This window comes from Carassius gibelio, chromosome A8 (genome assembly GCF_023724105.1).
Source record: "Carassius gibelio isolate Cgi1373 ecotype wild population from Czech Republic chromosome A8, carGib1.2-hapl.c, whole genome shotgun sequence".
Taxonomy (NCBI): Eukaryota; Metazoa; Chordata; class Actinopteri; order Cypriniformes; family Cyprinidae; genus Carassius; species Carassius gibelio.
In genome coordinates, this window is record NC_068378.1 from 12,596,093 (window position 1) to 12,621,869 (window position 25,777).

Genomic DNA, 25,777 nt, shown 5'->3' on the forward strand with positions numbered 1-25,777 from the left:
GCTAAGGTCATGGCTTAATATTAAAGACTGGTTGAAGAGCAGATGTCTGTAATCAGTTAGTCTTTGGTAATATGTATTCGAGTCAACAGCTCCAGTAGCGCAATCGGTCAAAAACTACAATGGCGTCGAAGATGTCAGCCCCAGTGGCGCAATCGGTCAGCGAGGGTTACTTATAAGACAGAAAGTTCACAGGGTGTTCTGAAAGATGAGTCTCATTGAAACCAGCTTAGTAAAGAATGCCCATCTTCAAGCAAGGTTCTGTCACCAGCTCCAGTGGCATCAGCGTGCGTTACTTATAAGACAGTAATCAGCTGGTCAATGTAGTCAGCTCAAGTAGTGCAATCGGTAAAAAACTACAATGGTACAATGTCTCAACTAGTCATCAGCTCCAGTGGTGCAAGCGGTGAGCGCGATGCTTATAAGACAGTACAAAAACTACGATGGCATCAAAGATGTCAGCCCCAGTGGCGCAATCGATCAGCGAGGGGTACTTATAAGACAGTATTCAGCAGAGCAATGCCGAGGTTGTGAGTTCGAGCCTCACCTGGAGCAAGATTTTAGAAAGCGAGAGATATTTCAGTAACAATTGAGTTCATAGCCTAACATATACAATCAGTTGAAATTAAGATAATAAATGTACGTTGAAAATCAGATATCTTTAATCAGTTAGAAGAAAGTTCACAGGGTGTTCTGAAAGATGAGTCTCATTGAAACCAGCTTAGTAAAGAATGCCCATCTTCAAGCAAGGTTCTGTCACCAGCTCCAGTGGCATCAGCGTGCGTTACTTATAAGACAGTAATCAGCTGGTCAATGTAGTCAGCTCAAGTAGTGCAATCGGTAAAAAACTACAATGGCGAACTAAGAAGTCAGCTCCAGTGGCGCAATCGGTCAGCGCGCGGTACTTATAAGACAGTATTCAGCAGAGCAATGCCGAGGTTGTGAGTTCGAGCCTCACCTGGAACAAGGTTTTAGAAAGCGAGACATTTCAGTAGCAATGGAGGTCACAGCCTAACATATACAATCAGTTGAAATCAAGATTCGTGTTTTTACCTAGAAGAAAGATCACGGTGTAGTTTTGAAAATCAGTCTGATTAAAGACCATACTGTTCAGTAATATGCGGTTGAGTCAACAGCTCCAGTAGTGCATTTGGTCAAAAGGTACTACTGGCGCAATCGGTCAGCGCGCGGTACTTATAAGACAGTATTCAGCAGAGCAATGCCGAGGTTGTGAGTCCGAGCCTCACCTGGAACAAGGTTTTAGAAAGCGAGACATTTCAGTAGCAATGGAGGTCACAGCCTAACATATACAATCAGTTGAAATCAAGATTTGTGTTTTTACCTAGAAGAAAGATCACGGTGTAGTTTTGAAAATCAGTCTGATTAAAGACCATACTGTTCAGTAATATGCGGTTGAGTCAACAGCTCCAGTAGTGCATTCGGTCAAAAGGTACAATGTCTCAACTAGTCATCAGCTCCAGTGGTGCAAGCGGTGAGCGCGATGCTTATAAGACAGTAATCAATCAAACAATCAATCACCATTTAAAGTCAAGGCTTAATATTAAAGACTGTTTGAAGAGCAGATGTCTGCAATCAGTTAGTCTTTGGTAATATGTATTCGAGTCAACAGCTCCAGTAGCACAATCGCTCAAAAACTACAATGGCGCACAAAGATGTCAGCCCCAGTGGCGCAATCGGTCAGCGCGCGGTACTTATAAGACAGTATTCAGCAGAGCAATGCCGAGGTTGTGAGTTCGAGCCTCACCTGGAGCAAGGTTTTATAAAGCGAGAGATATTTCAGTAGTAATTGAGTTAATAGCCTAACATATACAATCAGTTGAAATTAAGATAATAAATATACGTTGAAAATCAGATATCTTTAATCAGTTAGAAGAAAGTTCACAGGGTGTTCTGAAAGATGAGTCTCATTGAAACCAGCTTAGTAAGGAATGCCCATCTTCAAGCAAGGTTCTGTCACCAGCTCCAGTGGCATCAGCGTGCGTTACTTATAAGACAGTAATCAGCTGGTCAATGTGGTCAGCTCAAGTAGTGCAATCGGTAAAAAACTACAATGGCGAACTAAGAAGTCAGCTCCAGTGGCGCAATCGGTCAGCGCGCGGTACTTTTAAGACAGTATTCAGCAGAGCAATGCCGAGGTTGTGAGTTCGAGCCTCACCTGGAGCAAGATTTTAGAAAGCGAGACATTTCAGTAGCAATGGAGGTCACAGCCTAACATATACAATCAGTTGAAATCAAGATTCGTGTTTTTACCTAGAAGAAAGATCACGGTGTAGTTTTGAAAATCAGTTTGATTAAATACCATACTGTTCAGTAATATGCGGTTGAGTCAACAGCTCCAGTAGTGCATTCGGTCAAAAGGTACAATGTCTCAACTAGTCATCAGCTCCAGTGGTGCAAGCGGTGAGCGCGATGCTTATAAGACAGTAATCAATCAAACAATCAATCACCATTTAAAGTCAAGGCTTAATATTAAAGACTGTTTGAAGAGCAGATGTCTGTAATCAGTTAGTCTTTGGTAATATGTATTCGAGTCAACAGCTCCAGTAGCACAATCGGTCAAAAACTACAATGGCGTCAAAGATGTCAGCCCCAGTGGCGCAATCGGTCAGCGAGGGGTACTTATAAGACAGTATTCAGCAGAGCAAGGCCGAGGTTGTGAGTTCGAGCCTCACCTGGAGCAAGGTTTTAGAAAGCGAGAGCTATTTCAGTAGCAATTGAGTTCATAGCCTAACATATACAATCAGTTGAAATTAAGATAATAAATATACGTTGAAAATCAGATATCTTTAATCAGTTAGAAGAAAGTTCACAGGGTGTTCTGAAAGATGAGTCTCATTGAAACCAGTATAGTAAAGAATGCCCATCTTCAAGCAAGGTTCTGTCACCAGCTCCAGTGGCATCAGCGTGCGTTACTTATAAGACAGTAATCAGCTGGTCAATGTGGTCAGCTCAAGTAGTGCAATCGGTAAAAAACTACAATGGCAAACTAAGATGTCAGCTCAAGTGGCGCAATCGGTCAGCGCGCGGTACTTATAAGACAGTATTCAGCAGAGCAATGCCGAGGTTGTGAGTTCGAGCCTCACCTGGAGCAAGATTTTAGAAAGTGAGACATTTCAGTAGCAATGGAGGTCACAGCCTAACATATACAATCAGTTGAAATCAAGATTCGTGTTTTTACCTAGAAGAAAGATCACGGTGTAGTTTTGAAAATCAGTTTGATTAAATACCATACTGTTCAGTAATATGCGGTTGAGTCAACAGCTCCAGTAGTGCATTCGGTCAAAAGGTACAATGTCTCAACTAGTCATCAGCTCCAGTGGTGCAAGCGGTGAGCGCGATGCTTATAAGACAGTGATCAATCAAACAATCAATCACCATTTAAAGTCAAGGCTTAATATTAAAGACTGTTTGAAGAGCAGATGTCTGCAATCAGTTAGTCTTTGGTAATATGTATTCGAGTCAACAGCTCCAGTAGCGCAATCGGTCAAAAACTACAATGGCGTCGAAGATGCCAGCCCCAGTGGTGCAATCGGTCAGCGCGCGGTACTTATAAGACAGTATTCAGCAGAGCGATGCCGAGGTTGTGAGTTCGAGCCTCACCTGGAGCAAGGTTTTAGAAAGCGAGAGATATTTCAGTAGCAATTGAGTTCATAGCCTAACATATACAATCAGTTGAAATTAAGATAATAAATATACGTTGAAAATCAGATATCTTTAATCAGTTAGAAGAAAGATCACAGGGTGTTCTGAAAGATGAGTCTCATTGAAACCAGCTTAGTAAAGAATGCCCATCTTCAAGCAAGGTTCTGTCACCAGCTCCAGTGGCATCAGCGTGCGTTACTTATAAGAGTAATCAGCTGGTCAATGTAGTCAGCTCAAGTAGTGCAATCGGTAAAAAACTACAATGGCGAACTAAGATGTCAGCTCCAGTGGCGCAATCGGTCAGCGCGCGGTACTTATAAGACAGTATTCAGCAGAGCAATGCCGAGGTTGTGAGTTCGAGCCTCACCTGGAGCAAGATTTTAGAAAGTGAGACATTTCAGTAGCAATGGAGGTCACAGCCTAACATATACAATCAGTTGAAATCAAGATTCGTGTTTTTACCTAGAAGAAAGATCACGGTGTAGTTTTGAAAATCAGTTTGATTAAATACCATACTGTTCAGTAATATGCGGTTGAGTCAACAGCTCCAGTAGTGCATTCGGTCAAAAGGTACAATGTCTCAACTAGTCATCAGCTCCAGTGGTGCAAGCGGTGAGCGCGATGCTTATAAGACAGTAATCAATCAAACAATCAATCACCATTTAAAGTCAAGGCTTAATATTAAAGACTGTTTGAAGAGCAGATGTCTGCAATCAGTTAGTCTTTGGTAATATGTATTCGAGTCAACAGCTCCAGTAGCGCAATCGGTCAAAAACTACAATGGCGTCAAAGATGCCAGCCCCAGTGGCGCAATCGGTCAGCGCGCGGTACTTATAAGACAGTATTCAGCAGAGCGATGCCGAGGTTGTGAGTTCGAGCCTCACCTGGAGCAAGGTTTTAGAAAGCGAGAGATATTTCAGTAGCAATTGAGTTCATAGCCTAACATATACAATCAGTTGAAATTAAGATAATAAATATACGTTGAAAATCAGATATCTTTAATCAGTTAGAAGAAAGATCACAGGGTGTTCTGAAAGATGAGTCTCATTGAAACCAGCTTAGTAAAGAATGCCCATCTTCAAGCAAGGTTCTGTCACCAGCTCCAGTGGCATCAGCGTGCGTTACTTATAAGACAGTAATCAGCTGGTCAATGTGGTCAGCTCAAGTAGTGCAATCGGTAAAAAACTACAATGGCGAACTAAGAAGTCAGCTCCAGTGGCGCAATCGGTCAGCGCGCGTTACTTATAAGACAGTATTCAGCAGAGCAATGCCGAGGTTGTGAGTCCGAGCCTCACCTGGAACAAGGTTATAGAAAGCGAGACATTTCAGTAGCAATGGAGGTCACAGCCTAACATATACAATCAGTTGAAATCAAGATTCGTGTTTTTACCTAGAAGAAAGATCACGGTGTAGTTTTGAAAATCAGTTTGATTAAAGACCATACTGTTCAGTAATATGCGGTTGAGTCAACAGCTCCAGTAGTGCATTTGGTCAAAAGGTACAATGTCTCAACTAGTCATCAGCTCCAGTGGTGCAAGCGGTGAGCGTGATGCTTATAAGACAGTAATCAATCAAACAATCAATCACCAGCTAAGGTCATGGCTTAATATTAAAGACTGGTTGAAGAGCAGATGTCTGTAATCAGTTAGTCTTTAGTAATATGTATTCGAGTCAACAGCTCCAGTAGCGCAATCGGTCAAAAACTACAATGGCGTCGAAGATGCCAGCCCCAGTGGCGCAATCGGTCAGCGCGCGGTACTTATAAGACAGTATTCAGCAGAGCGATGCCGAGGTTGTGAGTTCGAGCCTCACCTGGAGCAAGGTTTTAGAAAGCGAGAGATATTTCAGTAGCAATTGAGTTCATAGCCTAACATATACAATCAGTTGAAATTAAGATAATAAATATACGTTGAAAATCAGATATCTTTAATCAGTTAGAAGAAAGATCACAGGGTGTTCTGAAAGATGAGTCTCATTGAAACCAGCTTAGTAAAGAATGCCCATCTTCAAGCAAGGTTCTGTCACCAGCTCCAGTGGCATCAGCGTGCGTTACTTATAAGACAGTAATCAGCTGGTCAATGTAGTCAGCTCAAGTAGTGCAATCGGTAAAAAACTACAATGGCGAACTAAGAAGTCAGCTCCAGTGGCGCAATCGGTCAGCGCGCGTTACTTATAAGACAGTATTCAGCAGAGCAATGCCGAGGTTGTGAGTCCGAGCCTCACCTGGAACAAGGTTTTAGAAAGCGAGACATTTAAGTAGCAATGGAGGTCACAGCCTAACATATACAATCAGTTGAAATCAAGATTCGTGTTTTTACCTAGAAGAAAGATCACGGTGTAGTTTTGAAAATCAGTCTGATTAAAGACCATACTGTTCAGTAATATGCGGTTGAGTCAACAGCTCCAGTAGTGCATTTGGTCAAAAGGTACAATGTCTCAACTAGTCATCAGCTCCAGTGGTGCAAGCGGTGAGCGTGATGCTTATAAGACAGTAATCAATCAAACAATCAATCACCAGCTAAGGTCATGGCTTAATATTAAAGACTGGTTGAAGAGCAGATGTCTGTAATCAGTTAGTCTTTGGTAATATGTATTCGAGTCAACAGCTCCAGTAGCGCAATCGGTCAAAAACTACAATGGCGCACAAAGTTTTCAGCCCCAGTGGCGCAATCGGTCAGTGCGCGGTACTTATAAGACAGTACTCAGCAGAGCAATGCCGAGGTTGTGAGTTCGAGCTTCACCTGGAGCAAGGTTTTAGAAAGCGAGACATTTCAGTAGCAATGGAGGTCACAGCCTAACATATACAATCAGTTGAAATCAAGATTCGTGTTTTTACCTAGAAGAAAGATCACGGTGTAGTTTTGAAAATCAGTCTGATTAAAGACCATACTGTTCAGTAATATGCGGTTGAGTCAACAGCTCCAGTAGTGCATTTGGTCAAAAGGTACAATGTCTCAACTAGTCATCAGCTCCAGTGGTGCAAGCGGTGAGCGCGATGCTTATAAGACAGTAATCAATCAAACAATCAATCACCAGCTAAGGTCATGGCTTAATATTAAAGACTGGTTGAAGAGCAGATGTCTGTAATCAGTTAGTCTTTGGTAATATGTATTCGAGTCAACAGCTCCAGTAGCGCAATCGGTCAAAAACTACAATGGCGTCAAAGATGTCAGCCCCAGTGGCGCAATCGGTCAGCGAGGGGTACTTATAAGACAGTATTCAGCAGAGCAATGCCGAGGTTGTGAGTTCGAGCCTCACCTGGAGCAAAGTTTTAGAAAGCGAGAGCTATTTCAGTAGCAATTGAGTTCATAGCCTAACATATACAATCAGTTGAAATTAAGATAATAAATATACGTTGAAAATCAGATATCTTTAATCAGTTAGACGAAAGTTCACAGGGTGTTCTGAAAGATGAGTCTCATTGAAACCAGCTTAGTAAAGAATGCCCATCTTCAAGCAAGGTTCTGTCAGCAGCTCCAGTGGCATCAGCGTGCGTTACTTATAAGACAGTAATCAGCTGGTCAATATAGTCAGCTCAAGTAGTGCAATCGGTAAAAAACTACAATGGCGAACTAAGATGTCAGCTCCAGTGGCGCAATCGGTCAGCGCGCGGTACTTATAAGACAGTATTCAGCAGAGCAATGCCGAGGTTGTGAGTTCGAGCCTCACCTGGAGCAAGATTTTAGAAAGCGAGACATTTCAGTAGCAATGGAGGTCACAGCCTAACATATACAATCAGTTGAAATCAAGATTCGTGTTTTTACCTAGAAGAAAGATCACGGTGTAGTTTTGAAAATCAGTTTGATTAAATACCATACTGTTCAGTAATATGCGGTTGAGTCAACAGCTCCAGTAGTGCATTTGGTCAAAAGGTACAATGTCTCAACTAGTCATCAGCTCCAGTGGTGCAAGCGGTGAGCGTGATGCTTATAAGACAGTAATCAATCAAACAATCAATCACCAGCTAAGGTCATGGCTTAATATTAAAGACTGGTTGAAGAGCAGATGTCTGTAATCAGTTAGTCTTTGGTAATATGTATTCGAGTCAACAGCTCCAGTAGCACAATCGGTCAAAAACTACAATGGCGTCAAAGATGTCAGCTCCAGTGGCGCAATCGGTCAGCGCGCGGTACTTATAAGACAGTATTCAGCAGAGCAATGCCGAGGTTGTGAATTTGAGCCTCACCTGGAGCAAGATTTTAGAAAGCGAGACATTTCAGTAGCAATGGAGGTCACAGCCTAACATATACAATCAGTTGAAATCAAGATTCGTGTTTTTACCTAGAAGAAAGATCACGGTGTAGTTTTGAAAATCAGTCTGATTAAAGACCATACTGTTCAGTAATATGCGGTTGAGTCAACAGCTCCAGTAGTGCATTTGGTCAAAAGGTACAATGTCTCAACTAGTCATCAGCTCCAGTGGTGCAAGTGGTGAGCGTGATGCTTATAAGACAGTAATCAATCAAACAATCAATCACCAGCTAAGGTCATGGCTTAATATTAAAGACTGGTTGAAGAGCAGATGTCTGTAATCAGTTAGTCTTTGGTAATATGTATTCGAGTCAACAGCTGCAGTAGCGCAATCGGTCAAAAACTACAATGGCGCACAAAGATGTCAGCCCCAGTGGCGCAATCGGTCAGCGCGCGGTACTTATAAGACAGTATTCAGCAGAGCAATGCCGAGGTTGTGAGTTCGAGCCTCACCTGGAGCAAGGTTTTAGAAAGCGAGAGATATTTCAGTAGTAATTGAGTTAATAGCCTAACATATACAATCAGTTGAAATTAAGATAATAAATATACGTTGAAAATCAGATATCTTTAATCAGTTAGAAGAAAGTTCACAGGGTGTTCTGAAAGATGAGTCTCATTGAAACCAGCTTAGTAAAGAATGCCCATCTTCAAGCAAGGCTCTGTCACCAGCTCCAGTGGCATCAGCGTGCGTTACTTATAAGACAGTAATCACCTGGTCAATGTGGTCAGCTCAAGTAGTGCAATCGGTAAAAAACTACAATGGCGAACTAAGATGTCAGCTCCAGTGGCGCAATCGGTCAGCGCGCGGTACTTATAAGACAGTATTCAGCAGAGCAATGCCGAGGTTGTGAGTTCGAGCCTCACCTGGAGCAAGATTTTAGAAAGCGAGACATTTCAGTAGCAATGGAGGTCACAGCCTAACATATACAATCAGTTGAAATCAAGATTCGTGTTTTTACCTAGAAGAAAGATCACGGTGTAGTTTTGAAAATCAGTTTGATTAAATACCATACTGTTCAGTAATATGCGGTTGAGTCAACAGCTCCAGTAGTGCATTCGGTCAAAAGGTACAATGTCTCAACTAGTCATCAGCTCCAGTGGTGCAAGCGGTGAGCGCGATGCTTATAAGACAGTAATCAATCAAACAATCAATCACCATTTAAAGTCAAGGCTTAATATTAAAGACTGTTTGAAGAGCAGATGTCTGCAATCAGTTAGTCTTTGGTAATATGTATTCGAGTCAACAGCTCCAGTAGCGCAATCGGTCAAAAACTACAATGGCGTCGATGATGCCAGCCCCAGTGGCGCAATCGGTCAGCGCGCGGTACTTATAAGACAGTATTCAGCAGAGCGATGCCGAGGTTGTGAGTTCGAGCCTCACCTGGAGCAAGGTTTTAGAAAGCGAGAGATATTTCAGTAGCAATTGAGTTCATAGCCTAACATATACAATCAGTTGAAATTAAGATAATAAATATACGTTGAAAATCAGATATCTTTAATCAGTTAGAAGAAAGATCACAGGGTGTTCTGAAAGATGAGTCTCATTGAAACCAGCTTAGTAAAGAATGCCCATCTTCAAGCAAGGTTCTGTCACCAGCTCCAGTGGCATCAGCGTGCGTTACTTATAAGACAGTAATCAGCTGGTCAATGTAGTCAGCTCAAGTAGTGCAATCGATAAAAAACTACAATGGCGAACTAAGAAGCCAGCTCCAGTGGCGCAATCGGTCAGCGCGCGTTACTTATAAGACAGTATTCAGCAGAGCAATGCCGAGGTTGTGAGTCCGAGCCTCACCTGGAACAAGGTTTTAGAAAGCGAGACATTTCAGTAGCAATGGAGGTCACAGCCTAACATATACAATCAGTTGAAATCAAGATTCGTGTTTTTACCTAGAAGAAAGATCACGGTGTAGTTTTGAAAATCAGTCTGATTAAAGACCATACTGTTCAGTAATATGCGGTTGAGTCAACAGCTCCAGTAGTGCATTTGGTCAAAAGGTACAATGTCTCAACTAGTCATCAGCTCCAGTGGTGCAAGCGGTGAGCGCGATGCTTATAAGACAGTAATCAATCAAACAATCAATCACCATTTAAAGTCAAGGCTTAATATTAAAGACTGTTTGAAGAGCAGATGTCTGCAATCAGTTAGTCTTTGGTAATATGTATTCGAGTCAACAGCTCCAGTAGCGCAATGGGTCAAAAACTACAATGGCGTCGAAGATGCCAGCCCCAGTGGCGCAATCGGTCAGCGCGCGGTACTTATAAGACAGTATTCAGCAGAGCGATGCCGAGGTTGTGAGTTCGAGCCTCACCTGGAGCAAGGTTTTAGAAAGCGAGAGATATTTCAGTAGCAATTGAGTTCATAGCCTAACATATACAATCAGTTGAAATTAAGATAATAAATATACGTTGAAAATCAGATATCTTTAATCAGTTAGAAGAAAGATCACAGGGTGTTCTGAAAGATGAGTCTCATTGAAACCAGCTTAGTAAAGAATGCCCATCTTCAAGCAAGGTTCTGTCACCAGCTCCAGTGGCATCAGCGTGCGTTACTTATAAGAGTAATCAGCTGGTCAATGTAGTCAGCTCAAGTAGTGCAATCGGTAAAAAACTACAATGGCGAACTAAGAAGTCAGCTCCAGTGGCGCAATCGGTCAGCGCGCGTTACTTATAAGACAGTATTCAGCAGAGCAATGCCGAGGTTGTGAGTCCGAGCCTCACCTGGAACAAGGTTTTAGAAAGCGAGACATTTCAGTAGCAATGGAGGTCACAGCCTAACATATACAATCAGTTGAAATCAAGATTCGTGTTTTTACCTAGAAGAAAGATCACGGTGTAGTTTTGAAAATCAGTCTGATTAAAGACCATACTGTTCAGTAATATGCGGTTGAGTCAACAGCTCCAGTAGTGCATTTGGTCAAAAGGTACAATGTCTCAACTAGTCATCAGCTCCAGTGGTGCAAGCGGTGAGCGTGATGCTTATAAGACAGTAATCAATCAAACAATCAATCACCAGCTAAGGTCATGGCTTAATATTAAAGACTGGTTGAAGAGCAGATGTCTGTAATCAGTTAGTCTTTGGTAATATGTATTCGAGTCAACAGCTCCAGTAGCGCAATCGGTCAAAAACTACAATGGCGTCGAAGATGCCAGCCCCAGTGGCGCAATCGGTCAGCGCGCGGTACTTATAAGACAGTATTCAGCAGAGCGATGCCGAGGTTGTGAGTTCGAGCCTCACCTGGAGCAAGGTTTTAGAAAGCGAGAGATATGTCAGTAGCAATTGAGTTCATAGCCTAACATATACAATCAGTTGAAATTAAGATAATAAATATACGTTGAAAATCAGATATCTTTAATCAGTTAGAAGAAAGATCACAGGGTGTTCTGAAAGATGAGTCTCATTGAAACCAGCTTAGTAAAGAATGCCCATCTTCAAGCAAGGTTCTGTCACCAGCTCCAGTGGCATCAGCGTGCGTTACTTATAAGACAGTAATCAGCTGGTCAATGTAGTCAGCTCAAGTAGTGCAATCGGTAAAAAACTACAATGGCGAACTAAGAAGTCAGCTCCAGTGGCGCAATCGGTCAGCGCGCGTTACTTATAAGACAGTATTCAGCAGAGCAATGCCGAGGTTGTGAGTCCGAGCCTCACCTGGAACAAGGTTTTAGAAAGCGAGACATTTCAGTAGCAATGGAGGTCACAGCCTAACATATACAATCAGTTGAAATCAAGATTCGTGTTTTTACCTAGAAGAAAGATCACGGTGTAGTTTTGAAAATCAGTCTGATTAAAGACCATACTGTTCAGTAATATGCGGTTGAGTCAACAGCTCCAGTAGTGCATTTGGTCAAAAGGTACAATGTCTCAACTAGTCATCAGCTCCAGTGGTGCAAGCGGTGAGCGTGATGCTTATAAGACAGTAATCAATCAAACAATCAATCACCAGCTAAGGTCATGGCTTAATATTAAAGACTGGTTGAAGAGCAGATGTCTGTAATCAGTTAGTCTTTGGTAATATGTATTCGAGTCAACAGCTCCAGTAGCGCAATCGGTCAAAAACTACAATGGCGCACAAAGTTTTCAGCCCCAGTGGCGCAATCGGTCAGTGCGCGGTACTTATAAGACAGTATTCAGCAGAGCAATGCCGAGGTTGTGAGTTCGAGCCTCACCTGGAGCAAGGTTTTAGAAAGCGAGACATTTCAGTAGCAATGGAGGTCACAGCCTAACATATACAATCAGTTGAAATCAAGATTCGTGTTTTTACCTAGAAGAAAGATCACGGTGTAGTTTTGAAAATCAGTCTGATTAAAGACCATACTGTTCAGTAATATGCGGTTGAGTCAACAGCTCCAGTAGTGCATTTGGTCAAAAGGTACAATGTCTCAACTAGTCATCAGCTCCAGTGGTGCAAGCGGTGAGCGCGATGCTTATAAGACAGTAATCAATCAAACAATCAATCACCAGCTAAGGTCATGGCTTAATATTAAAGACTGGTTGAAGAGCAGATGTCTGTAATCAGTTAGTCTTTGGTAATATGTATTCGAGTCAACAGCTCCAGTAGCGCAATCGGTCAAAAACTACAATGGCGTCAAAGATGTCAGCCCCAGTGGCGCAATCGGTCAGCGAGGGGTACTTATAAGACAGTATTCAGCAGAGCAATGCCGAGGTTGTGAGTTCGAGCCTCACCTGGAGCAAAGTTTTAGAAAGCGAGAGCTATTTCAGTAGCAATTGAGTTCATAGCCTAACATATACAATCAGTTGAAATTAAGATAATAAATATACGTTGAAAATCAGATATCTTTAATCAGTTAGACGAAAGTTCACAGGGTGTTCTGAAAGATGAGTCTCATTGAAACCACCTTAGTAAAGAATGCCCATCTTCAAGCAAGGTTCTGTCACCAGCTCCAGTGGCATCAGCGTGCGTTACTTATAAGACAGTAATCAGCTGGTCAATGTAGTCAGCTCAAGTAGTGCAATCGGTAAAAAACTACAATGGCGAACTAAGATGTCAGCTCCAGTGGCGCAATCGGTCAGCGCGCGGTACTTATAAGACAGTATTCAGCAGAGCAATGCCGAGGTTGTGAGTTCGAGCCTCACCTGGAGCAAGATTTTAGAAAGCGGGACATTTCAGTAGCAATGGAGGTCACAGCCTAACATATAAAATCAGTTGAAATCAAGATTCGTGTTTTTACCTAGAAGAAAGATCACGGTGTAGTTTTGAAAATCAGTTTGATTAAATACCATACTGTTCAGTAATATGCGGTTGAGTCAACAGCTCCAGTAGTGCATTCGGTCAAAAGGTACAATGTCTCATCTAGTCATCAGCTCCAGTGGTGCAAGCGTTGAGCGCGATGCTTATAAGACAGTAATCAATCAAACAATCAATCACCATTTAAAGTCAAGGCTTAATATTAAAGACTGTTTGAAGAGCAGATGTCTGCAATCAGTTAGTCTTTGGTAATATGTATTCGAGTCAACAGCTCCAGTAGCGCAATCGGTCAAAAACTACAATGGCGTCGATGATGCCAGCCCCAGTGGCGCAATCGGTCAGCGCGCGGTACTTATAAGACAGTATTCAGCAGAGCGATGCCGAGGTTGTGAGTTCGAGCCTCACCTGGAGCAAGGTTTTAGAAAGCGAGAGATATTTCAGTAGCAATTGAGTTCATAGCCTAACATATACAATCAGTTGAAATTAAGATAATAAATATACGTTGAAAATCAGATATCTTTAATCAGTTAGAAGAAAGATCACAGGGTGTTCTGAAAGATGAGTCTCATTGAAACCAGCTTAGTAAAGAATGCCCATCTTCAAGCAAGGTTCTGTCACCAGCTCCAGTGGCATCAGCGTGCGTTACTTATAAGAGTAATCAGCTGGTCAATGTAGTCAGCTCAAGTAGTGCAATCGGTAAAAAACTACAATGGCGAACTAAGAAGTCAGCTCCAGTGGCGCAATCGGTCAGCGCGCGTTACTTATAAGACAGTATTCAGCAGAGCAATGCCGAGGTTGTGAGTCCGAGCCTCACCTGGAACAAGGTTTTAGAAAGCGAGACATTTCAGTAGCAATGGAGGTCACAGCCTAACATATACAATCAGTTGAAATCAAGATTCGTGTTTTTACCTAGAAGAAAGATCACGGTGTAGTTTTGAAAATCAGTCTGATTAAAGACCATAGTGTTCAGTAATATGCGGTTGAGTCAACAGCTCCAGTAGTGCATTTGGTCAAAAGGTACAATGTCTCAACTAGTCATCAGCTCCAGTGGTGCAAGCGGTGAGCGTGATGCTTATAAGACAGTAATCAATCAAACAATCAATCACCAGCTAAGGTCATGGCTTAATATTAAAGACTGGTTGAAGAGCAGATGTCTGTAATCAGTTAGTCTTTGGTAATATGTATTCGAGTCAACAGCTCCAGTAGCGCAATCGGTCAAAAACTACAATGGCGTCGAAGATGCCAGCCCCAGTGGCGCAATCGGTCAGCGCGCGGTACTTATAAGACAGTGTTCAGCAGAGCGATGCCGAGGTTGTGAGTTCGAGCCTCACCTGGAGCAAGGTTTTAGAAAGCGAGAGATATTTCAGTAGCAATTGAGTTCATAGCCTAACATATACAATCAGTTGAAATTAAGATAATAAATATACGTTGAAAATCAGATATCTTTAATCAGTTAGAAGAAAGATCACAGGGTGTTCTGAAAGATGAGTCTCATTGAAACCAGCTTAGTAAAGAATGCCCATCTTCAAGCAAGGTTCTGTCACCAGCTCCAGTGGCATCAGCGTGCGTTACTTATAAGACAGTAATCAGCTGGTCAATGTAGTCAGCTCAAGTAGTGCAATCGGTAAAAAACTACAATGGCGAACTAAGATGTCAGCTCCAGTGGCGCAATCGGTCAGCGCGCGGTACTTATAAGACAGTATTCAGCAGAGCAATGCCGAGGTTGTGAATTTGAGCCTCACCTGGAGCAAGATTTTAGAAAGCGAGACATTTCAGTAGCAATGGAGGTCACAGCCTAACATATACAATCAGTTGAAATCAAGATTCGTGTTTTTACCTAGAAGAAAGATCACGGTGTAGTTTTGAAAATCAGTCTGATTAAAGACCATACTGTTCAGTAATATGCGGTTGAGTCAACAGCTCCAGTAGTGCATTTGGTCAAAAGGTACAATGTCTCAACTAGTCATCAGCTCCAGTGGTGCAAGTGGTGAGCGTGATGCTTATAAGACAGTAATCAATCAAACAATCAATCACCAGCTAAGGTCATGGCTTAATATTAAAGACTGGTTGAAGAGCAGATGTCTGTAATCAGTTAGTCTTTGGTAATATGTATTCGAGTCAACAGCTCCAGTAGCGCAATCGGTCAAAAACTACAATGGCGTCGATGATGCCAGCCCCAGTGGCGCAATCGGTCAGCGCGCGGTACTTATAAGACAGTATTCAGCAGAGCGATGCCGAGGTTGTGAGTTCGAGCCTCACCTGGAGCAAGGTTTTAGAAAGCGAGAGATATTTCAGTAGTAATTGAGTTAATAGCCTAACATATACAATCAGTTGAAATTAAGATAATAAATATACGTTGAAAATCAGATATCTTTAATCAGTTAGAAGAAAGTTCACAGGGTGTTCTGAAAGATGAGTCTCATTGAAACCAGCTTAGTAAAGAATGCCCATCTTCAAGCAAGGCTCTGTCACCAGCTCCAGTGGCATCAGCGTGCGTTACTTATAAGACAGTAATCACCTGGTCAATGTGGTCAGCTCAAGTAGTGCAATCGGTAAAAAACTACAATGGCGAACTAAGATGTCAGCTCCAGTGGCGCAATCGGTCAGCGCGCGGTACTTATAAGACAGTATTCAGCAGAGCAATGCCGAGGTTGTGAGTTCGAGCCTCACCTGGAGCAAGATTTTAGAAAGCGAGACATTTCAGTAGCAATGGAGGTCACAGCCTAACATATACAATCAGTTGAAATCAAGATTCGTGTTTTTACCTAGAAGAAAGATCACGGTGTAGTTTTGAAAATCAGTTTGATTAAATACCATACTGTTCAGTAATATGCGGTTGAGTCAACAGCTCCAGTAGTGCATTCGGTCAAAAGGTACAATGTCTCAACTAGTCATCAGCTCCAGTGGTGCAAGCGGTGAGCGCGATGCTTATAAGACAGTAATCAATCAAACAATCAATCACCATTTAAAGTCAAGGCTTAATATTAAAGACTGTTTGAAGAGCAGATGTCTGCAATCAGTTAGTCTTTGGTAATATGTATTCGAGTCAACAGCTCCAGTAGCGCAATCGGTCAAAAACTACAATGGCGTCGAAGATGCCAGCCCCAGTGGCGCAATCGGTCAGCGCGCGGTACTTATAAGACAGTGTTCAGCAGAGCGATGCCGAGGTTGTGAGTTCGAGCCTCACCTGGAGCAAGGTTTTAGAAAGCGAGAGATATTTCAGTAGCAATTGAGTTCATAGCCTAACATATACAATCAGTTGAAATTAAGATAATAAATATACGTTGAAAATCAGATATCTTTAATCAGTTAGAAGAAAGATCACAGGGTGTTCTGAAAGATGAGTCTCATTGAAACCAGCTTAGTAAAGAATGCCCATCTTCAAGCAAGGTTCTGTCACCAGCTCCAGTGGCATCAGCGTGCGTTACTTATAAGACAGTAATCAGCTGGTCAATGTAGTCAGCTCAAGTAGTGCAATCGGTAAAAAACTACAATGGCGAACTAAGATGTCAGCTCCAGTGGCGCAATCGGTCAGCGCGCGGTACTTATAAGACAGTATTCAGCAGAGCAATGCCGAGGTTGTGAATTTGAGCCTCACCTGGAGCAAGATTTTAGAAAGCGAGACATTTCAGTAGCAATGGAGGTCACAGCCTAACATATACAATCAGTTGAAATCAAGATTCGTGTTTTTACCTAGAAGAAAGATCACGGTGTAGTTTTGAAAATCAGTCTGATTAAAGACCATACTGTTCAGTAATATGCGGTTGAGTCAACAGCTCCAGTAGTGCATTTGGTCAAAAGGTACAATGTCTCAACTAGTCATCAGCTCCAGTGGTGCAAGTGGTGAGCGTGATGCTTATAAGACAGTAATCAATCAAACAATCAATCACCAGCTAAGGTCATGGCTTAATATTAAAGACTGGTTGAAGAGCAGATGTCTGTAATCAGTTAGTCTTTGGTAATATGTATTCGAGTCAACAGCTCCAGTAGCGCAATCGGTCAAAAACTACAATGGCGTCGATGATGCCAGCCCCAGTGGCGCAATCGGTCAGCGCGCGGTACTTATAAGACAGTATTCAGCAGAGCGATGCCGAGGTTGTGAGTTCGAGCCTCACCTGGAGCAAGGTTTTAGAAAGCGAGAGATATTTCAGTAGTAATTGAGTTAATAGCCTAACATATACAATCAGTTGAAATTAAGATAATAAATATACGTTGAAAATCAGATATCTTTAATCAGTTAGAAGAAAGTTCACAGGGTGTTCTGAAAGATGAGTCTCATTGAAACCAGCTTAGTAAAGAATGCCCATCTTCAAGCAAGGCTCTGTCACCAGCTCCAGTGGCATCAGCGTGCGTTACTTATAAGACAGTAATCACCTGGTCAATGTGGTCAGCTCAAGTAGTGCAATCGGTAAAAAACTACAATGGCGAACTAAGATGTCAGCTCCAGTGGCGCAATCGGTCAGCGCGCGGTACTTATAAGACAGTATTCAGCAGAGCAATGCCGAGGTTGTGAGTTCGAGCCTCACCTGGAGCAAGATTTTAGAAAGCGAGACATTTCAGTAGCAATGGAGGTCACAGCCTAACATATACAATCAGTTGAAATCAAGATTCGTGTTTTTACCTAGAAGAAAGATCACGGTGTAGTTTTGAAAATCAGTTTGATTAAATACCATACTGTTCAGTAATATGCGGTTGAGTCAACAGCTCCAGTAGTGCATTCGGTCAAAAGGTACAATGTCTCAACTAGTCATCAGCTCCAGTGGTGCAAGCGGTGAGCGCGATGCTTATAAGACAGTAATCAATCAAACAATCAATCACCATTTAAAGTCAAGGCTTAATATTAAAGACTGTTTGAAGAGCAGATGTCTGCAATCAGTTAGTCTTTGGTAATATGTATTCGAGTCAACAGCTCCAGTAGCGCAATCGGTCAAAAACTACAATGGCGTCGATGATGCCAGCCCCAGTGGCGCAATCGGTCAGCGCGCGGTACTTATAAGACAGTATTCAGCAGAGCGATGCCGAGGTTGTGAGTTCGAGCCTCACCTGGAGCAAGGTTTTAGAAAGCGAGAGATATTTCAGTAGCAATTGAGTTCATAGCCTAACATATACAATCAGTTGAAATTAAGATAATAAATATACGTTGAAAATCAGATATCTTTAATCAGTTAGAAGAAAGATCACAGGGTGTTCTGAAAGATGAGTCTCATTGAAACCAGCTTAGTAAAGAATGCCCATCTTCAAGCAAGGTTCTGTCACCAGCTCCAGTGGCATCAGCGTGCGTTACTTATAAGACAGTAATCAGCTGGTCAATGTAGTCAGCTCAAGTAGTGCAATCGATAAAAAACTACAATGGCGAACTAAGAAGCCAGCTCCAGTGGCGCAATCGGTCAGCGCGCGTTACTTATAAGACAGTATTCAGCAGAGCAATGCCGAGGTTGTGAGTCCGAGCCTCACCTGGAACAAGGTTTTAGAAAGCGAGACATTTCAGTAGCAATGGAGGTCACAGCCTAACATATACAATCAGTTGAAATCAAGATTCGTGTTTTTACCTAGAAGAAAGATCACGGTGTAGTTTTGAAAATCAGTCTGATTAAAGACCATACTGTTCAGTAATATGCGGTTGAGTCAACAGCTCCAGTAGTGCATTTGGTCAAAAGGTACAATGTCTCAACTAGTCATCAGCTCCAGTGGTGCAAGCGGTGAGCGCGATGCTTATAAGACAGTAATCAATCAAACAATCAATCACCATTTAAAGTCAAGGCTTAATATTAAAGACTGTTTGAAGAGCAGATGTCTGCAATCAGTTAGTCTTTGGTAATATGTATTCGAGTCAACAGCTCCAGTAGCGCAATGGGTCAAAAACTACAATGGCGTCGAAGATGCCAGCCCCAGTGGCGCAATCGGTCAGCGCGCGGTACTTATAAGACAGTATTCAGCAGAGCGATGCCGAGGTTGTGAGTTCGAACCTCACCTGGAGCAAGGTTTTAGAAAGCGAGAGATATTTCAGTAGCAATTGAGTTCATAGCCTAACATATACAATCAGTTGAAATTAAGATAATAAATATACGTTGAAAATCAGATATCTTTAATCAGTTAGAAGAAAGATCACAGGGTGTTCTGAAAGATGAGTCTCATTGAAACCAGCTTAGTAAAGAATGCCCATCTTCAAGCAAGGTTCTGTCACCAGCTCCAGTGGCATCAGCGTGCGCTACTTATAAGAGTAATCAGCTGGTCAATGTAGTCAGCTCAAGTAGTGCAATCGGTAAAAAACTACAATGGCGAACTAAGAAGTCAGCTCCAGTGGCGCAATCGGTCAGCGCGCGTTACTTATAAGACAGTATTCAGCAGAGCAATGCCGAGGTTGTGAGTCCGAGCCTCACCTGGAACAAGGTTTTAGAAAGCGAGACATTTCAGTAGCAATGGAGGTCACAGCCTAACATATACAATCAGTTGAAATCAAGATTCGTGTTTTTACCTAGAAGAAAGATCACGGTGTAGTTTTGAAAATCAGTCTGATTAAAGACCATACTGTTCAGTAATATGCGGTTGAGTCAACAGCTCCAGTAGTGCATTTGGTCAAAAGGTACAATGTCTCAACTAGTCATCAGCTCCAGTGGTGCAAGCGGTGAGCGTGATGCTTATAAGACAGTAATCAATCAAACAATCAATCACCAGCTAAGGTCATGGCTTAATATTAAAGACTGGTTGAAGAGCAGATGTCTGTAATCAGTTAGTCTTTGGTAATATGTATTCGAGTCAACAGCTCCAGTAGCGCAATCGGTCAAAAACTACAATGGCGTCGAAGATGCCAGCCCCAGTGGCGCAATCGGTCAACGCGCGGTACTTATAAGACAGTATTCAGCAGAGCGATGCCGAGGTTGTGAGTTCGAGCCTCACCTGGAGCAAGGTTTTAGAAAGCGAGAGATATTTCAGTAGCAATTGAGTTCATAGCCTAACATATACAATCAGTTGAAATTAAGATAATAAATATACGTTGAAAATCAGATATCTTTAATCAGTTAGAAGAAAGATCACAGGGTGTTCTGAAAGATGAGTCTCATTGAAACCAGCTTAGTAAAGAATGCCCATCTTCAAGCAAGGTTCTGTCACCAGCTCCAGTGGCATCAGCGTGCGTTACTTATAAGACAGTAATCAGCTGGTCAATGTAGTCAGCTCAAGTAGTGCAATCGGTAAAAAACTACAATGGCGAACTAAGATGTCAGCTCCAGTGGCGCAATCGGTCAGCGCGCATTACTTATAAGACAGTATTCAGCAGAGCAATGCCGAGGTTGTGAGTCCGAGCCTCACCTGGAACAAGGTTTTAGAAAGCGAGACATTTCAGTAGCAATGGAGGTCACAGCCTAACATATACAATCAGTTGAAATCAAGATTCGTGTTTTTACCTAGAAGAAAGATCACGGTGTAGTTTTGAAAATCAGTCTGATTAAAGACCATACTGTTCAGTAATATGCGGTTGAGTCAACAGCTCCAGTAGTGCATTTGGTCAAAAGGTACAATGTCTCAACTAGTCATCAGCTCCAGTGGTGCAAGCGGCGAGCGTGATGCTTATAAGACAGTAATCAATCAAACAATCAATCACCAGCTAAGGTCATGGCTTAATATTAAAGACTGGTTGAAGAGCAGATGTCTGTAATCAGTTAGTCTTTGGTAATATGTATTCGAGTCAACAGCTCCAGTAGCGCAATCGGTCAAAAACTACAATGGCGCACAAAGTTTTCAGCCCCAGTGGCGCAATCGGTCAGTGCGCGGTACTTATAAGACAGTATTCAGCAGAGCAATGCCGAGGTTGTGAGTTCGAGCCTCACCTGGAGCAAGGTTTTAGAAAGCGAGACATTTCAGTAGCAATGGAGGTCACAGCCTAACATATACAATCAGTTGAAATCAAGATTCGTGTTTTTACCTAGAAGAAAGATCACGGTGTAGTTTTGAAAATCAGTCTGATTAAAGACCATACTGTTCAGTAATATGCGGTTGAGTCAACAGCTCCAGTAGTGCATTTGGTCAAAAGGTACAATGTCTCAACTAGTCATCAGCTCCAGTGGTGCAAGCGGTGAGCGCGATGCTTATAAGACAGTAATCAATCAAACAATCAATCACCAGCTAAGGTCATGGCTTAATATTAAAGACTGGTTGAAGAGCAGATGTCTGTAATCAGTTAGTCTTTGGTAATATGTATTCGAGTCAACAGCTCCAGTAGCGCAATCGGTCAAAAACTACAATGGCGTCGATGATGCCAGCCCCAGTGGCGCAATCGGTCAGCGCGCGGTACTTATAAGACAGTATTCAGCAGAGCGATGCCGAGGTTGTGAGTTCGAGCCTCACCTGGAGCAAGGTTTTAGAAAGCGAGAGATATTTCAGTAGCAATTGAGTTCATAGCCTAACATATACAATCAGTTGAAATTAAGATAATAAATATACGTTGAAAATCAGATACCTTTAATCAGTTAGAAGAAAGATCACAGGGTGTTCTGAAAGATGAGTCTCATTGAAACCAGCTTAGTAAAGAATGCCCATCTTCAAGCAAGGTTCTGTCACCAGCTCCAGTGGCATCAGCGTGCGTTACTTATAAGACAGTAATCAGCTGGTCAATGTAGTCAGCTCAAGTAGTGCAATCGGTAAAAAACTACAATGGCGAACTAAGAAGCCAGCTCCAGTGGCGCAATCGGTCAGCGCGCGTTACTTATAAGACAGTATTCAGCAGAGCAATGCCGAGGTTGTGAGTCCGAGCCTCACCTGGAACAAGGTTTTAGAAAGCGAGACATTTCAGTAGCAATGGAGGTCACAGCCTAACATATACAATCAGTTGAAATCAAGATTCGTGTTTTTACCTAGAAGAAAGATCACGGTGTAGTTTTGAAAATCAGTCTGATTAAAGACCATACTGTTCAGTAATATGCGGTTGAGTCAACAGCTCCAGTAGTGCATTTGGTCAAAAGGTACAATGTCTCAACTAGTCATCAGCTCCAGTGGTGCAAGCGGTGAGCGCGATGCTTATAAGACAGTAATCAATCAAACAATCAATCACCATTTAAAGTCAAGGCTTAATATTAAAGACTGTTTGAAGAGCAGATGTCTGCAATCAGTTAGTCTTTGGTAATATGTATTCGAGTCAACAGCTCCAGTAGCGCAATGGGTCAAAAACTACAATGGCGTCGAAGATGCCAGCCCCAGTGGCGCAATCGGTCAGCGCGCGGTACTTATAAGACAGTATTCAGCAGAGCGATGCCGAGGTTGTGAGTTCGAGCCTCACCTGGAGCAAGGTTTTAGAAAGCGAGAGATATTTCAGTAGCAATTGAGTTCATAGCCTAACATATACAATCAGTTGAAATTAAGATAATAAATATACGTTGAAAATCAGATATCTTTAATCAGTTAGAAGAAAGATCACAGGGTGTTCTGAAAGATGAGTCTCATTGAAACCAGCTTAGTAAAGAATGCCCATCTTCAAGCAAGGTTCTGTCACCAGCTCCAGTGGCATCAGCGTGCGTTACTTATAAGAGTAATCAGCTGGTCAATGTAGTCAGCTCAAGTAGTGCAATCGGTAAAAAACTACAATGGCGAACTAAGAAGTCAGCTCCAGTGGCGCAATCGGTCAGCGCGCGTTACTTATAAGACAGTATTCAGCAGAGCAATGCCGAGGTTGTGAGTCCGAGCCTCACCTGGAACAAGGTTTTAGAAAGCGAGACATTTCAGTAGCAATGGAGGTCACAGCCTAACATATACAATCAGTTGAAATCAAGATTCGTGTTTTTACCTAGAAGAAAGATCACGGTGTAGTTTTGAAAATCAGTCTGATTAAAGACCATACTGTTCAGTAATATGCGGTTGAGTCAACAGCTCCAGTAGTGCATTTGGTCAAAAGGTACAATGTCTCAACTAGTCATCAGCTCCAGTGGTGCAAGCGGTGAGCGTGATGCTTATAAGACAGTAATCAATCAAACAATCAATCACCAGCTAAGGTCATGGCTTAATATTAAAGACTGGTTGAAGAGCAGATGTCTGTAATCAGTTAGTCTTTGGTAATATGTATTCGAGTCAACAGCTCCAGTAGCGCAATCGGTCAAAAACTACAATGGCGTCGAAGATGCCAGCCCCAGTGGCGCAATCGGTCAACGCGCGGTACTTATAAGACAGTATTCAGCAGAGCGATGCCGAGGTTGTGAGTTCGAGCCTCACCTGGAGCAAGGTTTTAGAAAGCGAGAGATATTTCAGTAGCAATTGAGTTCATAGCCTAACATATACAATCAGTTGAAATTAAGATAATAAATATACGTTGAAAATCAGATATCTTTAATCAGTTAGAAGAAAGATCACAGGGTGTTCTGAAAGATGAGTCTCATTGAAACCAGCTTAGTAAAGAATGCCCATCTTCAAGCAAGGTTCTGTCACCAGCTCCAGTGGCATCAGCGTGCGTTACTTATAAGAGTAATCAGCTGGTCAATGTAGTCAGCTCAAGTAGTGCAATCGGTAAAAAACTACAATGGCGAACTAAGAAGTCAGCTCCAGTGGCGCAATCGGTCAGCGCGCGTTACTTATAAGACAGTATTCAGCAGAGCAATGCCGAGGTTGTGAGTCCGAGCCTCACCTGGAACAAGGTTTTAGAAAGCGAGACATTTCAGTAGCAATGGAGGTCACAGCCTAACATATACAATCAGTTGAAATCAAGATTCGTGTTTTTACCTAGAAGAAAGATCACGGTGTAGTTTTGAAAATCAGTCTGATTAAAGACCATACTGTTCAGTAATATGCGGTTGAGTCAACAGCTCCAGTAGTGCATTTGGTCAAAAGGTACAATGTCTCAACTAGTCATCAGCTCCAGTGGTGCAAGCGGTGAGCGTGATGCTTATAAGACAGTAATCAATCAAACAATCAATCACCAGCTAAGGTCATGGCTTAATATTAAAGACTGGTTGAAGAGCAGATGTCTGTAATCAGTTAGTCTTTGGTAATATGTATTCGAGTCAACAGCTCCAGTAGCGCAATCGGTCAAAAACTACAATGGCGTCGAAGATGCCAGCCCCAGTGGCGCAATCGGTCAACGCGCGGTACTTATAAGACAGTATTCAGCAGAGCGATGCCGAGGTTGTGAGTTCGAGCCTCACCTGGAGCAAGGTTTTAGAAAGCGAGAGATATTTCAGTAGCAATTGAGTTCATAGCCTAACATATACAATCAGTTGAAATTAAGATAATAAATATACGTTGAAAATCAGATATCTTTAATCAGTTAGAAGAAAGATCACAGGGTGTTCTGAAAGATGAGTCTCATTGAAACCAGCTTAGTAAAGAATGCCCATCTTCAAGCAAGGTTCTGTCACCAGCTCCAGTGGCATCAGCGTGCGTTACTTATAAGACAGTAATCAGCTGGTCAATGTAGTCAGCTCAAGTAGTGCAATCGGTAAAAAACTACAATGGCGAACTAAGATGTCAGCTCCAGTGGCGCAATCGGTCAGCGCGCATTACTTATAAGACAGTATTCAGCAGAGCAATGCCGAGGTTGTGAGTCCGAGCCTCACCTGGAACAAGGTTTTAGAAAGCGAGACATTTCAGTAGCAATGGAGGTCACAGCCTAACATATACAATCAGTTGAAATCAAGATTCGTGTTTTTACCTAGAAGAAAGATCACGGTGTAGTTTTGAAAATCAGTCTGATTAAAGACCATACTGTTCAGTAATATGCGGTTGAGTCAACAGCTCCAGTAGTGCATTTGGTCAAAAGGTACAATGTCTCAACTAGTCATCAGCTCCAGTGGTGCAAGCGGTGAGCGTGATGCTTATAAGACAGTAATCAATCAAACAATCAATCACCAGCTAAGGTCATGGCTTAATATTAAAGACTGGTTGAAGAGCAGATGTCTGTAATCAGTTAGTCTTTGGTAATATGTATTCGAGTCAACAGCTCCAGTAGCGCAATCGGTCAAAAACTACAATGGCGTCAAAGATGTCAGCCCCAGTGGCGCAATCGGTCAGCGAGGGGTACTTATAAGACAGTATTCAGCAGAGCAATGCCGAGGTTGTGAGTTCGAGCCTCACCTGGAGCAAAGTTTTAGAAAGCGAGAGCTATTTCAGTAGCAATTGAGTTCATAGCCTAACATATACAATCAGTTGAAATTAAGATAATAAATATACGTTGAAAATCAGATATCTTTAATCAGTTAGACGAAAGTTCACAGGGTGTTCTGAAAGATGAGTCTCATTGAAACCACCTTAGTAAAGAATGCCCATCTTAAAGCAAGGTTCTGTCACCAGCTCCAGTGGCATCAGCGTGCGTTACTTATAAGACAGTAATCAGCTGGTCAATGTAGTCAGCTCAAGTAGTGCAATCGGTAAAAAACTACAATGGCGAACTAAGATGTCAGCTCCAGTGGCGCAATCGGTCAGCGCGCGGTACTTATAAGACAGTATTCAGCAGAGCAATGCCGAGGTTGTGAGTTCGAGCCTCACCTGGAGCAAGATTTTAGAAAGCGGGACATTTCAGTAGCAATGGAGGTCACAGCCTAACATATACAATCAGTTGAAATCAAGATTCGTGTTTTTACCTAGAAGAAAGATCACGGTGTAGTTTTGAAAATCAGTCTGATTAAAGACCATACTGTTCAGTAATATGCGGTTGAGTCAACAGCTCCAGTAGTGCATTTGGTCAA

General features: G+C 42.3%; 34 non-coding genes across 34 annotated transcripts; all 34 read left to right on the forward strand.

The window, feature by feature from the left end:
- Positions 1-869: 869 nt before the first annotated feature.
- trnai-uau (transfer RNA isoleucine (anticodon UAU)) lies at positions 870-963 on the forward strand. Its single transcript has 2 exons — positions 870-907; positions 928-963. It is a non-coding gene; the product is annotated as a tRNA-Ile (tRNA).
- A 713-nt stretch (positions 964-1,676) lies between these two features.
- On the forward strand, positions 1,677-1,770 carry trnai-uau (transfer RNA isoleucine (anticodon UAU)). Its single transcript has 2 exons — positions 1,677-1,714; positions 1,735-1,770. It is a non-coding gene; the product is annotated as a tRNA-Ile (tRNA).
- Positions 1,771-3,015: 1,245 nt separating this feature from the next.
- On the forward strand, positions 3,016-3,109 carry trnai-uau (transfer RNA isoleucine (anticodon UAU)). Its single transcript has 2 exons — positions 3,016-3,053; positions 3,074-3,109. It is a non-coding gene; the product is annotated as a tRNA-Ile (tRNA).
- A 423-nt stretch (positions 3,110-3,532) lies between these two features.
- trnai-uau (transfer RNA isoleucine (anticodon UAU)) lies at positions 3,533-3,626 on the forward strand. Its single transcript has 2 exons — positions 3,533-3,570; positions 3,591-3,626. It is a non-coding gene; the product is annotated as a tRNA-Ile (tRNA).
- A 315-nt stretch (positions 3,627-3,941) lies between these two features.
- Positions 3,942-4,035, forward strand: trnai-uau (transfer RNA isoleucine (anticodon UAU)). Its single transcript has 2 exons — positions 3,942-3,979; positions 4,000-4,035. It is a non-coding gene; the product is annotated as a tRNA-Ile (tRNA).
- Positions 4,036-4,458: 423 nt separating this feature from the next.
- Positions 4,459-4,552, forward strand: trnai-uau (transfer RNA isoleucine (anticodon UAU)). The gene is made up of 2 exons: positions 4,459-4,496; positions 4,517-4,552. It is a non-coding gene; the product is annotated as a tRNA-Ile (tRNA).
- An 834-nt stretch (positions 4,553-5,386) lies between these two features.
- trnai-uau (transfer RNA isoleucine (anticodon UAU)) lies at positions 5,387-5,480 on the forward strand. The gene is made up of 2 exons: positions 5,387-5,424; positions 5,445-5,480. It is a non-coding gene; the product is annotated as a tRNA-Ile (tRNA).
- Positions 5,481-7,243: 1,763 nt separating this feature from the next.
- trnai-uau (transfer RNA isoleucine (anticodon UAU)) lies at positions 7,244-7,337 on the forward strand. Its single transcript has 2 exons — positions 7,244-7,281; positions 7,302-7,337. It is a non-coding gene; the product is annotated as a tRNA-Ile (tRNA).
- Positions 7,338-7,760: 423 nt separating this feature from the next.
- trnai-uau (transfer RNA isoleucine (anticodon UAU)) lies at positions 7,761-7,854 on the forward strand. Its single transcript has 2 exons — positions 7,761-7,798; positions 7,819-7,854. It is a non-coding gene; the product is annotated as a tRNA-Ile (tRNA).
- A 424-nt stretch (positions 7,855-8,278) lies between these two features.
- Positions 8,279-8,372, forward strand: trnai-uau (transfer RNA isoleucine (anticodon UAU)). The gene is made up of 2 exons: positions 8,279-8,316; positions 8,337-8,372. It is a non-coding gene; the product is annotated as a tRNA-Ile (tRNA).
- A 317-nt stretch (positions 8,373-8,689) lies between these two features.
- On the forward strand, positions 8,690-8,783 carry trnai-uau (transfer RNA isoleucine (anticodon UAU)). The gene is made up of 2 exons: positions 8,690-8,727; positions 8,748-8,783. It is a non-coding gene; the product is annotated as a tRNA-Ile (tRNA).
- Positions 8,784-9,206: 423 nt separating this feature from the next.
- Positions 9,207-9,300, forward strand: trnai-uau (transfer RNA isoleucine (anticodon UAU)). Its single transcript has 2 exons — positions 9,207-9,244; positions 9,265-9,300. It is a non-coding gene; the product is annotated as a tRNA-Ile (tRNA).
- An 834-nt stretch (positions 9,301-10,134) lies between these two features.
- trnai-uau (transfer RNA isoleucine (anticodon UAU)) lies at positions 10,135-10,228 on the forward strand. The gene is made up of 2 exons: positions 10,135-10,172; positions 10,193-10,228. It is a non-coding gene; the product is annotated as a tRNA-Ile (tRNA).
- Positions 10,229-11,060: 832 nt separating this feature from the next.
- trnai-uau (transfer RNA isoleucine (anticodon UAU)) lies at positions 11,061-11,154 on the forward strand. Its single transcript has 2 exons — positions 11,061-11,098; positions 11,119-11,154. It is a non-coding gene; the product is annotated as a tRNA-Ile (tRNA).
- An 835-nt stretch (positions 11,155-11,989) lies between these two features.
- On the forward strand, positions 11,990-12,083 carry trnai-uau (transfer RNA isoleucine (anticodon UAU)). Its single transcript has 2 exons — positions 11,990-12,027; positions 12,048-12,083. It is a non-coding gene; the product is annotated as a tRNA-Ile (tRNA).
- Positions 12,084-12,917: 834 nt separating this feature from the next.
- On the forward strand, positions 12,918-13,011 carry trnai-uau (transfer RNA isoleucine (anticodon UAU)). The gene is made up of 2 exons: positions 12,918-12,955; positions 12,976-13,011. It is a non-coding gene; the product is annotated as a tRNA-Ile (tRNA).
- Positions 13,012-13,434: 423 nt separating this feature from the next.
- On the forward strand, positions 13,435-13,528 carry trnai-uau (transfer RNA isoleucine (anticodon UAU)). The gene is made up of 2 exons: positions 13,435-13,472; positions 13,493-13,528. It is a non-coding gene; the product is annotated as a tRNA-Ile (tRNA).
- An 832-nt stretch (positions 13,529-14,360) lies between these two features.
- Positions 14,361-14,454, forward strand: trnai-uau (transfer RNA isoleucine (anticodon UAU)). Its single transcript has 2 exons — positions 14,361-14,398; positions 14,419-14,454. It is a non-coding gene; the product is annotated as a tRNA-Ile (tRNA).
- Positions 14,455-14,771: 317 nt separating this feature from the next.
- Positions 14,772-14,865, forward strand: trnai-uau (transfer RNA isoleucine (anticodon UAU)). Its single transcript has 2 exons — positions 14,772-14,809; positions 14,830-14,865. It is a non-coding gene; the product is annotated as a tRNA-Ile (tRNA).
- Positions 14,866-15,288: 423 nt separating this feature from the next.
- On the forward strand, positions 15,289-15,382 carry trnai-uau (transfer RNA isoleucine (anticodon UAU)). The gene is made up of 2 exons: positions 15,289-15,326; positions 15,347-15,382. It is a non-coding gene; the product is annotated as a tRNA-Ile (tRNA).
- A 317-nt stretch (positions 15,383-15,699) lies between these two features.
- On the forward strand, positions 15,700-15,793 carry trnai-uau (transfer RNA isoleucine (anticodon UAU)). The gene is made up of 2 exons: positions 15,700-15,737; positions 15,758-15,793. It is a non-coding gene; the product is annotated as a tRNA-Ile (tRNA).
- Positions 15,794-16,216: 423 nt separating this feature from the next.
- On the forward strand, positions 16,217-16,310 carry trnai-uau (transfer RNA isoleucine (anticodon UAU)). Its single transcript has 2 exons — positions 16,217-16,254; positions 16,275-16,310. It is a non-coding gene; the product is annotated as a tRNA-Ile (tRNA).
- Positions 16,311-16,627: 317 nt separating this feature from the next.
- Positions 16,628-16,721, forward strand: trnai-uau (transfer RNA isoleucine (anticodon UAU)). The gene is made up of 2 exons: positions 16,628-16,665; positions 16,686-16,721. It is a non-coding gene; the product is annotated as a tRNA-Ile (tRNA).
- A 423-nt stretch (positions 16,722-17,144) lies between these two features.
- trnai-uau (transfer RNA isoleucine (anticodon UAU)) lies at positions 17,145-17,238 on the forward strand. Its single transcript has 2 exons — positions 17,145-17,182; positions 17,203-17,238. It is a non-coding gene; the product is annotated as a tRNA-Ile (tRNA).
- A 317-nt stretch (positions 17,239-17,555) lies between these two features.
- On the forward strand, positions 17,556-17,649 carry trnai-uau (transfer RNA isoleucine (anticodon UAU)). The gene is made up of 2 exons: positions 17,556-17,593; positions 17,614-17,649. It is a non-coding gene; the product is annotated as a tRNA-Ile (tRNA).
- A 423-nt stretch (positions 17,650-18,072) lies between these two features.
- Positions 18,073-18,166, forward strand: trnai-uau (transfer RNA isoleucine (anticodon UAU)). The gene is made up of 2 exons: positions 18,073-18,110; positions 18,131-18,166. It is a non-coding gene; the product is annotated as a tRNA-Ile (tRNA).
- An 834-nt stretch (positions 18,167-19,000) lies between these two features.
- trnai-uau (transfer RNA isoleucine (anticodon UAU)) lies at positions 19,001-19,094 on the forward strand. Its single transcript has 2 exons — positions 19,001-19,038; positions 19,059-19,094. It is a non-coding gene; the product is annotated as a tRNA-Ile (tRNA).
- Positions 19,095-19,926: 832 nt separating this feature from the next.
- On the forward strand, positions 19,927-20,020 carry trnai-uau (transfer RNA isoleucine (anticodon UAU)). Its single transcript has 2 exons — positions 19,927-19,964; positions 19,985-20,020. It is a non-coding gene; the product is annotated as a tRNA-Ile (tRNA).
- An 835-nt stretch (positions 20,021-20,855) lies between these two features.
- Positions 20,856-20,949, forward strand: trnai-uau (transfer RNA isoleucine (anticodon UAU)). The gene is made up of 2 exons: positions 20,856-20,893; positions 20,914-20,949. It is a non-coding gene; the product is annotated as a tRNA-Ile (tRNA).
- Positions 20,950-21,372: 423 nt separating this feature from the next.
- Positions 21,373-21,466, forward strand: trnai-uau (transfer RNA isoleucine (anticodon UAU)). Its single transcript has 2 exons — positions 21,373-21,410; positions 21,431-21,466. It is a non-coding gene; the product is annotated as a tRNA-Ile (tRNA).
- Positions 21,467-22,300: 834 nt separating this feature from the next.
- Positions 22,301-22,394, forward strand: trnai-uau (transfer RNA isoleucine (anticodon UAU)). The gene is made up of 2 exons: positions 22,301-22,338; positions 22,359-22,394. It is a non-coding gene; the product is annotated as a tRNA-Ile (tRNA).
- An 832-nt stretch (positions 22,395-23,226) lies between these two features.
- Positions 23,227-23,320, forward strand: trnai-uau (transfer RNA isoleucine (anticodon UAU)). Its single transcript has 2 exons — positions 23,227-23,264; positions 23,285-23,320. It is a non-coding gene; the product is annotated as a tRNA-Ile (tRNA).
- An 832-nt stretch (positions 23,321-24,152) lies between these two features.
- trnai-uau (transfer RNA isoleucine (anticodon UAU)) lies at positions 24,153-24,246 on the forward strand. The gene is made up of 2 exons: positions 24,153-24,190; positions 24,211-24,246. It is a non-coding gene; the product is annotated as a tRNA-Ile (tRNA).
- Positions 24,247-25,491: 1,245 nt separating this feature from the next.
- On the forward strand, positions 25,492-25,585 carry trnai-uau (transfer RNA isoleucine (anticodon UAU)). Its single transcript has 2 exons — positions 25,492-25,529; positions 25,550-25,585. It is a non-coding gene; the product is annotated as a tRNA-Ile (tRNA).
- Positions 25,586-25,777: the final 192 nt, after the last annotated feature.